Raw genomic sequence first — 9,266 nt, forward strand, 5'->3', positions numbered from 1 at the left:
TGAGTGTAACTTAGGAATACAAGCCATTGAACTTAATAAATTTCCCTTCAGACAAGGCATGCAAAGGAGTGGGCTGTACAGTTTGTTTTAGTATAGGAAGAAGTGAGCCAAAAGAGTTTTGAATCACAATATAGATTTTAATTGATAATTCTGTAAAAGAAATAACAAACTCTAATTCTCTTCTCTTTTTTAACGGCCAACATCTTTTAAGGAAAAAACCTCCCATTGGTTCAAACAATCATGAGGTAATTTCCGACCTTAATCCTTGCCTAAGTATTATTAGTAAATATTTATGATGCTTTAAAAAGAATCTTCTTTTTATTAAAATGCATTGTATTATTAGGCAAGAACTGAATAAAGAAATCATAAAATGAACTCTTAATAAACTGCTTCACATACAATATAGTCATAATCATAACAATAACTTTTTTGTGTTAACGCCGATGATAATTTTATCACATGATTATGTATAGTGGGTGGAATTCATTGCTGCACTGTGTTGAACATTCAAACTGCACAAGCACATCAACTTGCCAGCCAGAACAATCCCCCTTTCCTCTCACCCCATGTGCTCTTCTGGGGTTTCCCCTACTCACCCCCCCCCAGCCAATATCAGGAGGGGGAGAAAAGATTGGGGAGCCCTGTTGTGCAAGCAGACAGTTTGCACGGAGCATCAGTTGAGAGGGTTTGTCAGGTGAATCCCACCCCATGAAAGTAATATAGAAATCAAAATTTATTTCAGTACATTTTTTTTAGTCTGGCAGTTTATGATATATTTCTAAAAAATCCCCCAAATTATTTTCCACAGAGAAATGCAATGGTCTTTGTACATTTGATCCTTTCTTACATTAATAAAAGCTTATTAGATAAACTCTATTTATTTATCAAACTTAAGCAGGTGGGAGAGGCAAATTCCTAAGCCCTGGTGGCTTCCTCTGGCATCAAGGGTACACAGTACAAGCACCATAAAAAAAAGGTCTGGTTTTGGCCCAGTTCTGTTAAGGTCATCTTGAATCCCAATTCTGTCTTTTGGAGCATTGGCTACCCCTCCCAGTTTGGTGTTATCTGCAAATTTGATGAGCATCTCCCCAATGCCTTAATCCAAGTCATTTATAAAGATGTTGAACATCAATGGGCCCAGGACAGAACCCTGCGTCATCCCACTTGTCATTTTTTTACAAGGTGAAGAGGAGCCATTAGTGAGCACTCTGTATTTGATAGATTAACAAGCTACAAATCCACCCAACAGTTACATTGATCAAACTTGTTATATAAATAAAATAAGCATGAGTGATGATCAAATATTTCAGTAACACATGTTTTTAAGTGTACAATTTAATCTCACTTTGAGTATACAGGTATTTGTTTTCAGGTCAGCACAAAAGAAGAAGCTAGTTTTAAATGCTTGATTCTGTTTTCCATATAAATGCTTTTGGAGTTTATGATTGTGGTGAACTAAGAGTATTTTTCTTTATTGTGTTGCTGTTTCAAAATAATCTCGATATACACATGTCTTGTTATTTTAACATGCATGACATATTGTTGACGCTTGCAGTTACAACAGCAAACACAACTATTTATGGAATGCTTCTTAGCCATACACCATCTTTGAGCTCCTACAGTACATGGAAACTCCTAAGAAGGATAACTGACAGACATGTGGCTATTCAAAATAGATTCAAGTAGCATGTAAATGCCAAAGGTATTTATAAGGTTCCACTTGTTCAGCCTAGTGTTTACATCTGAGTGTAGTCATGGCAACAGGAGTTCATTCCTCAAGATGTGGCTCATCCTTCGAGATTTTCAAAAGAAATTGAGAGTTTGTGGACTGTACCAAAAAGGGATGAAGTGGTCTATCTTCTTCTTCTTTTTTGTTTGTTTGTTTCAGTTTCTCATTTTACCGATATTAAATTTAGTTCTCCACATTTCTGCAGCAATTTTTTTAATCCTTCAAATAAATTCCATATGAAAAATCTGTGTTTCGCTTTCAGTTGTGTTTCGGCTGTGTTTCAGTTTGGTTTGAAAAATGTGAATTACTATTATTACTGTATTTATTATTTATTAAATTTATATATTATAGGTCTATTAGGTGAGTTTGTCTTAAATGGGAATTGAATCAAATTTCTCTTCCATCCCTCATTCTAGCCTACCACCAAATCATAAAAGTATAAACAGAAAAGTCATGGGCTCCAATCCTTCATACAGGTAGGCTGTTTCGATTCCAATTCACTTCTCTCTAATGGGCCATGATCTCTCTCTGTCACACACAGAACATTCTTAACATCCTGCAAGTTATGACAAAGAAATCAGAAATTCATAGCTAGCTGTTAACATTCATTTCAAAAGAGATAACCCAAGGAAGGGAGGAAGCATCCTTTCTCTCAGCCAATGTATGATAACATGAAAAACATCGTTCTTGGCTCTTGAACAAATGGTTGGGTTAAACCTGAGGTAACCCTGTAACCAAAGGAGGGTGGGTCAGTCAGCTTGTGCCCTCCTTTTTGGCCCAGCTGAGGCTAGAGCACATGTACAAAGCCTTTTATATCTGGAGGATTTCCCAGTACATGGCTTAAACTACTGAAGCAGGGAGTCTAGCAATTATTTTATCCCGTCATTCCTCAGAGGAGCTCAGGGCAGCATATATCTACAGCCTCTTTTTTAATCGCATATCACACCTGTGAAGTGGCTTAGGCTGAGAAATAGTGGCTGAGTTCAGGGGTCAGCAAACTTTTTCAGCAGGGGGCCGGTCCACTGTCCCTCAGACCTTGTGGGGGGCTGGACTATATGGGGGGGGGGTGAACGAATTCCTATGCCCCACAAATAATCCAGAGATGCATTTTAAATAAAAGGACACATTCTACTCATGTAAAAAAACGCTGATTCCTGGACCGTCCATGGGCCGGATTTAGAAGGCGAATGGGCCAGATTTGGCCCCCGGGCCTTAGTTTTCCTACCCATGGTTTACACACACAACAGGAGAAGCGTCCAATGAAAAAGACAAAAAACCAAAACAAAACCAATCTTGAAATGCTGGAGAAGAGGTATGTTTCATGCAGTGCTTTTCTGCATGCACTTCACAGCTATCTATCGGCCCATCCCAACCTCGTTTCACATCAACACAGCTTAATTAGTGTCAGATTTGTTTGTCTTTGTGCAGACTCCAAGGAGCATTATCAGAGCAGGGTGTTTTTACTCTGTGCAAAGGTGTTCACACCTTGACTACAGCATATCCTCCAACATGTTGAGTTTCCCCAAACCAGGATGTGTGTCTTCCCAGTCATGCTCCCACATATGTCACGTGACCCACATGGGATTGCTGCCCCCCCCAAAGGGCAAGATCTCGGCACGAAATCGGGTAAGATCGCAGTGCCCAAAATGGCTGCAGTGCTTTTGCAGGGGGAAATTGGATGTTTCCAGGGTTATGCTAGAGAAGAATTAGGAATAGCTTAAGGCAAAGGTTTTCAACCTTTTTGGGTCCATGGCTTCCTTGTCCAACCACATTCCTTCTGTGGCACCCCTGTGGGGCTCAGGAACCCAGTTATGTCACCCTTTGCTTGCAGAGCCAGCAGCCCCTCACCCTTTGGGGAGTGTTCCCTCATCCACATCTCTTCTCCCCTCTCCTTAAGAGTCCTTTGGACAGCTGCAGCTGCTGGTCCTGGTCTCTGAGCTGCCCCAAAGAAAGGTGCCTCCTCACACTGGCCAGCCCCAGATGCACCATTAACCTGAGCAGCTTGAAGCCAGGCCTGCTGCAACAAACTGCTGTGCAAGCCTTTGGGAGGCAGAGACAAAAGAGGCCATCAGAGGAAGGTAGGGAAGGAAAGAGGAACAGAGGCCAGTGTTGCCCACGGCACCCCTGACTATCATTCAAGGCACCCCAGGGTACCACCGCACACTAGTTGAAAACCAGTAGCGTCAGGACTCCAATCGGTGCAAAGCTGGTTTGAGAAACACAGCACCAGACAGGAGTGTTTTATAGAAAGTACAGGATCCATATGCATTTTGGATAATGTTATGTGAACATGGATTAAAAACCCAGCGTTGGAAACACAATGAGTGCACAGTAAGCAGGAGTGTGAACACTAGCCAAGGCGTATCGGATTTGTTTCAACCAATCGCCGTTAAAGCAGTTCATCCAGGTCCAGTCAAGATGGCATGCTGCCATTATTTAAAAAAAATAAGCAGAACCTTCTGGACTCTTCTGTGTGGCTGCCCTGGAGGAGGAGACTGGGCCAAGGTCACAGTGCGTTTTGTAACCAAATGGAGTTTGAACTCATTCAAACTCCACCATCCGCCATTCCACACTTGCAGCACTCCCCTCTTTTTTGTATTTGGATCCCATCACACTATTTGAAACTGAGTCCTTATGAAAACAGGATAAACAGGCCAAACTGGATGTGACACTGAGGCATCAGGCATAAGCCTGCATTTTATTAATGTTTGATCAGGACTTGTATATTAGAGAGAGCCTAAAAGATTTTCAAACGTTTCATGCCAGGCAAGAAGGCTAGCTGCTTAAGAAAACACTGACAGTGTTTTCTTCCTCTTAGACAAGGGGCCCCTTTTGATTGATAGCAGAAAACAATTCTCAAAGTCGTAAAAGCTGAAATTACAGACTGAGTAATGACACTGACCCTACATGTTATAGAAGATAAAAAAGGCAGAGATAAGCATAATTAGGAATGGGCAAATAGTAAAATGATACCATGGGCCTCTTTTAAACCTTGAGCTGTATTTTCTAAGGCCAGAGGCAAATGGGAGAAAAAACATCTAGCTGACAGAGAAAGAGAGGCTTTTTGGGAAGTCTTTTTAAAGCATCTAGCTGGGAAGTCTTTTTAAAGCTGTTTCTTCCTTAAACAGATAATGGGAAAAGCAGCTTGCTGAAGGGGGGGGATGTAAACTGAAGAGCCTTCTTCTGAAACTGTTTTAAACTGAGTTCTTTTTTTTTTCTTTCTCTCTCTACTTTAAAAAGGCCTTATTCCTTTTAAAAGGTTACCTATGATAATGTATGAAATATATTAGCTTAAATATATTGGCTTAAATGTAATTATGCAAAGGATTTAACAAATGCTAGAAGAGTTGTATTTATCCTGGAATTAAGTCAGCCACCAGTCCAGCCCCCTGCCAGACAAGAAGACGCCATCAAATGCTGTCTTGATATATTAGCTGTCAGACATTTGTTTAGAAACCTTCAAATGAAGGATATCTTTCAATGTTGATGTGAAACTCAAGATCCTTGACATATGTTTAAGATAAAAATTTAAGATTAACCATTTGTTTTAGAAGGCAATAGGGCAGGGAGGGCAAGAGGTGAGCTGGTAATTAAGATTCCTTGTTGAGACACATGTAAGATATATTACTACTTATTTGTCATTTATAGATGTAACAATATATAGCTGTTTGTGTTCCATATAAGGACAGGAGGATGTGGGTGTATCTTTTAGGATTGGATATAGCAATCAGCCAATAGGAAATCCAACCAGGCTGATTGGACAGAGGCAGCCCAAGGAGGAGCAAAGGGGGCTGGATTAAGGGAATATAAGTGCTGGCCATAATGGCAGGAGGCCAGGCCAGAGCTTGGTAACCATATACCACTGTGCCTCTCATTTATTTGTCTGACAAATAAATAATTATTTTAATTTCTCTATTGCTGCGTTGAATATTTCATTCCAGCTAAGCGTTAACCACAAGCAGGGTGCTACATTTTATGGTGCCCTGTGACTCGGATAAGTGGTCTGCTGGAACGCAGCCCCTTCGCTCTACTGAGCAGGGTACAAGAGAGAGGATCTCTAAACTGCTTACCCAAGCGCGCACTGGTAAATTTTTCCAGGGGGAACGCAGAAGTCTCGTCTGTCTGATACCCTGCTCACTGGCGGCGACGGACCGGGGGGAAACGGAACCAACCAGGGGTAAGTGCACAAAGGGATTTTTGGCCCTCCAATTAATTGGGAGGAAGAGAAGTCTTGATCAAACTTCTGCGTCTCAGTAAGTGGGAACTGAGTACGCTAGGTGGTTGGATACATCAGATGGTGGTCTGGTGGGGGAAAAGGGAAGAATGGGAGGTAGTGTGTGGTGAAGTATCCAGCGCATTGTATGTGTGAGAAAGTACAGAGCAATCTGTAGCTGACCTGAGTGTGGAGTGGGTAGTACTTCGGTTCCCAGTGAGGCGACTCCATCTGGGCAAGGAAACCCACGAAGCGTGTGTGTGAGTGACTGAGTGGATACTTCACAGGGCCATACAATGGGAGTTGGGGGTTCAAAAGGGGAAAATACACCTCTTGAATGTATGTTAAATAATTTTAAGAAAGCCTTCTCAGGGGCATATGGAGTCAAAATGACGCCAGAGCGCCTGAGAACGTTATGTGAATTAGAGTGGCCGAAGCAAAATACTGAATGGCCATCTCAAGGAACCTTTGATATAAATTTAGTAAGCAAACTTTGGTCTAACATCGCCAAAGAAATTGGAGGGTGCCCAGAACAATTTTCATATATAGATTCTTGGCTGAGCACATTAAATAAAAATCCTCCATGGATAAGGGAATGCAAAGTCCAACGATGCAAATTATTGGCTGTAAAAGCCGAAGCCAGGAAAGGAATCTTGCCAAATAAACTCAAACCCATTTTTGAGGGACCAGAGGAAGAGCTGCTTCCACCTCCACCTTATGCTCCACATCGAAGGGAGCCTAATCCAAACACTCCACCAGTTGTAACCCCAAGGCAAGAAAGTGGAATGAATAATGGGGCTGGAGTCACAGAACTTGATTCCTTGATAGATTATGATAAATATCTTCAGGAGGCATTGGAGGCCTATAATAAAGCCCAAGCAGAAGTGGTTATTCCATCTGTGAGTCCCAGTAGAACTCCATCTACAGTCTCTTTTAGTGAAACAACTGATTGCCTACCCCAAACTCCTGTACATCCAAATCCTAGAGAATTATTACAGAAGTTACAGGGAGACCTTAATCGGTCAGCAAGCAATACAGCCAGGCGTATAAAGCTGCTAAAAGAACGCCTTGGGACAAATACCATCCCCTATGATTTGAGACCCCTAGAGCAAAGCGAAGAGAAAGATCACGTAGTAGCCCCTCTCAGAAGAGTATTTGATGCACTTGAGGAGCCTGTGCTGGTTAACGGGCTACCTGGACCAAGGCCACCTCGAACTTCGACCCTGCAGTACATTCCATTCACAACTACGGATCTGATGAATTGGAAAACACACACCCCATCTTTCGCAGAAAAACCTCAGGCTATGATGGACTTGGTGACTTCAATAATAAATACTCATAGTCCTACTTGGACAGATTGCCGCCAGCTCCTGAATACTCTGTTCACCACTGAGGAAAGGAGAGACATAATTGAAAAGGCACAGATATATTTGCGTGAGCAGGCCAGAGTGGGAAATATTTTTAATATTGACCGTCATCTCCAAGACAACTTTCCCTTGGAAGATCCTAATTGGGATCCAAACAATGTAATTCACCTGGCCAGACTTACCACCTACCGCCAGACGCTTGTGCAAGGTATCCGCAGGGCATGCCAGAAGCCCACTAATATGTCTAAAGTCTCAGAAGTAGAACAGAAACCAAATGAGAGTCCAGGAGACTTTTTAGAGAGGCTGCAAGAAGCCTATCGTATATGGACTCCTTTTGACCCTGAAGCCCCTGAAAACAGCAGAATGATTACTGCTACATTTGTGGCCCAGTGCGCTTCTGACATTCGTAAGAAAATTCAGAAATCAGAAGGATGGGAAGGGATGCTGATGAGCCAAATTATGGCCATTGCACGCCGAGTTTATCGGAATAGGGATGAGGCTGAGAAACAAGAGAAGAAGAAGTGGCAGAAGGAAAAGATGGTAATGCTAGCCACAGCAGTGAAGCAAGACTACCGCCCCTTAAATGGAGGAAGAGGGCGGGGAAGGAATCCACCACTGGGAAGGAATCAATGTGCAAATTGCAAGAAGGAGGGTCATTGGAAGCGGGAGTGTCCTGAACCCCTGAGGTTGGAAGAAGTACGCCCAGGCCCAGGCCCAGGCCCAGGCTCCGGCCCAAGAAACCAGGGACGGGGACGGGGAATGATCCGAGATGGAAGATATCAGAGACCTGGACAAGGACGGAGTAGGGACAATGTCATTGGACTGGCAGAGGAGGATTTTACCCAAGACTAGGAACGACCGGACTCCATAAAGTTAGGCTTCCAGGAGCCCACGGTCACGATTCAATTAGGAAGCCATTTAATAGACTTTATGATTGATACTGGGGCTGAATACTCAGTACTCCCAGAACTATTGCAGAAAAAGGCATCCAAAAGTGTAGTCATTAAAAGTGCCACTGGTCAGTCAGCTAAGAGGTCTTTCCTCCAACCTTTGGAATGCCAGATTGGGGGACATCGTTTAACCCATCAGTTTTTGTATATACCTGAGTGTCCAATACCTCTCTTAGGTAGAGATATGCTGTCCAAATTGCAGGCCCAAATCACCTTCACTCCTCGAGGTCCAGAAATGAAATTGCCATCAAAGGCAGCAGGAATAATTTCCCTCTCAGTACCTAAGGAACAATCATGGCGCCTAATGTCAGCCCTGCAAGTCCAACCCACATTGGATACAGAGTTAAACAAGCTCCTCCGAACTCTACAGGTGCCACCAGGAGTATGGGCCGAAAATAGCCCACCAGGAATGGCCAAGAACATAGCTCCAATTGTAGTAACCTTAAAACCTATGGCTACCCCTGTATCTGTAAAGCAATATCCTTTACCCCGGCGAGCAGCAGAGGGCATCCAGAAACATTTGGACCGCCTATTAAAATATGGTCTGCTTAAGCCCTGCCAATCAGAGTGGAACACACCCCTTTTGCCTGTTCGAAAACCTGGGACAGATGAATACAGGCCAGTGCAGGACTTGAGGCTCGTAAACCAGGCTATCGAGACCTTGCACCCAAATGTACCAAACCCATACACCCTGCTGAGTTTGATCCCACCAGAAGCAACATTTTTTACTGTATTGGACTTGAAAGATGCATTCTTCTGTTGCCGGCTGGCACCACAGAGCCAACCTATATTTGCCTTCCAGTGGGAAGACCCTTTGACAGGAACAAAAGGCCAGCTAACCTGGACGAGATTGCCCCAGGGATTCAAAAATTCCCCAACTTTATTTGGCACTGCCTTGGCGAAGGATCTAACAAGTTACCCCTCAATACCTGGAGAAAAGGTGGTTCTGCAATATGTAGATGACCTTATACTAGCAGCAAAGGATTTTGATACCTGTAAAGAAGGTA

Source organism: Podarcis liolepis, assembly GCF_965112155.1.
Source record: "Podarcis liolepis genome assembly, chromosome: 5".
Classification (NCBI taxonomy): domain Eukaryota; kingdom Metazoa; phylum Chordata; class Lepidosauria; order Squamata; family Lacertidae; genus Podarcis; species Podarcis liolepis.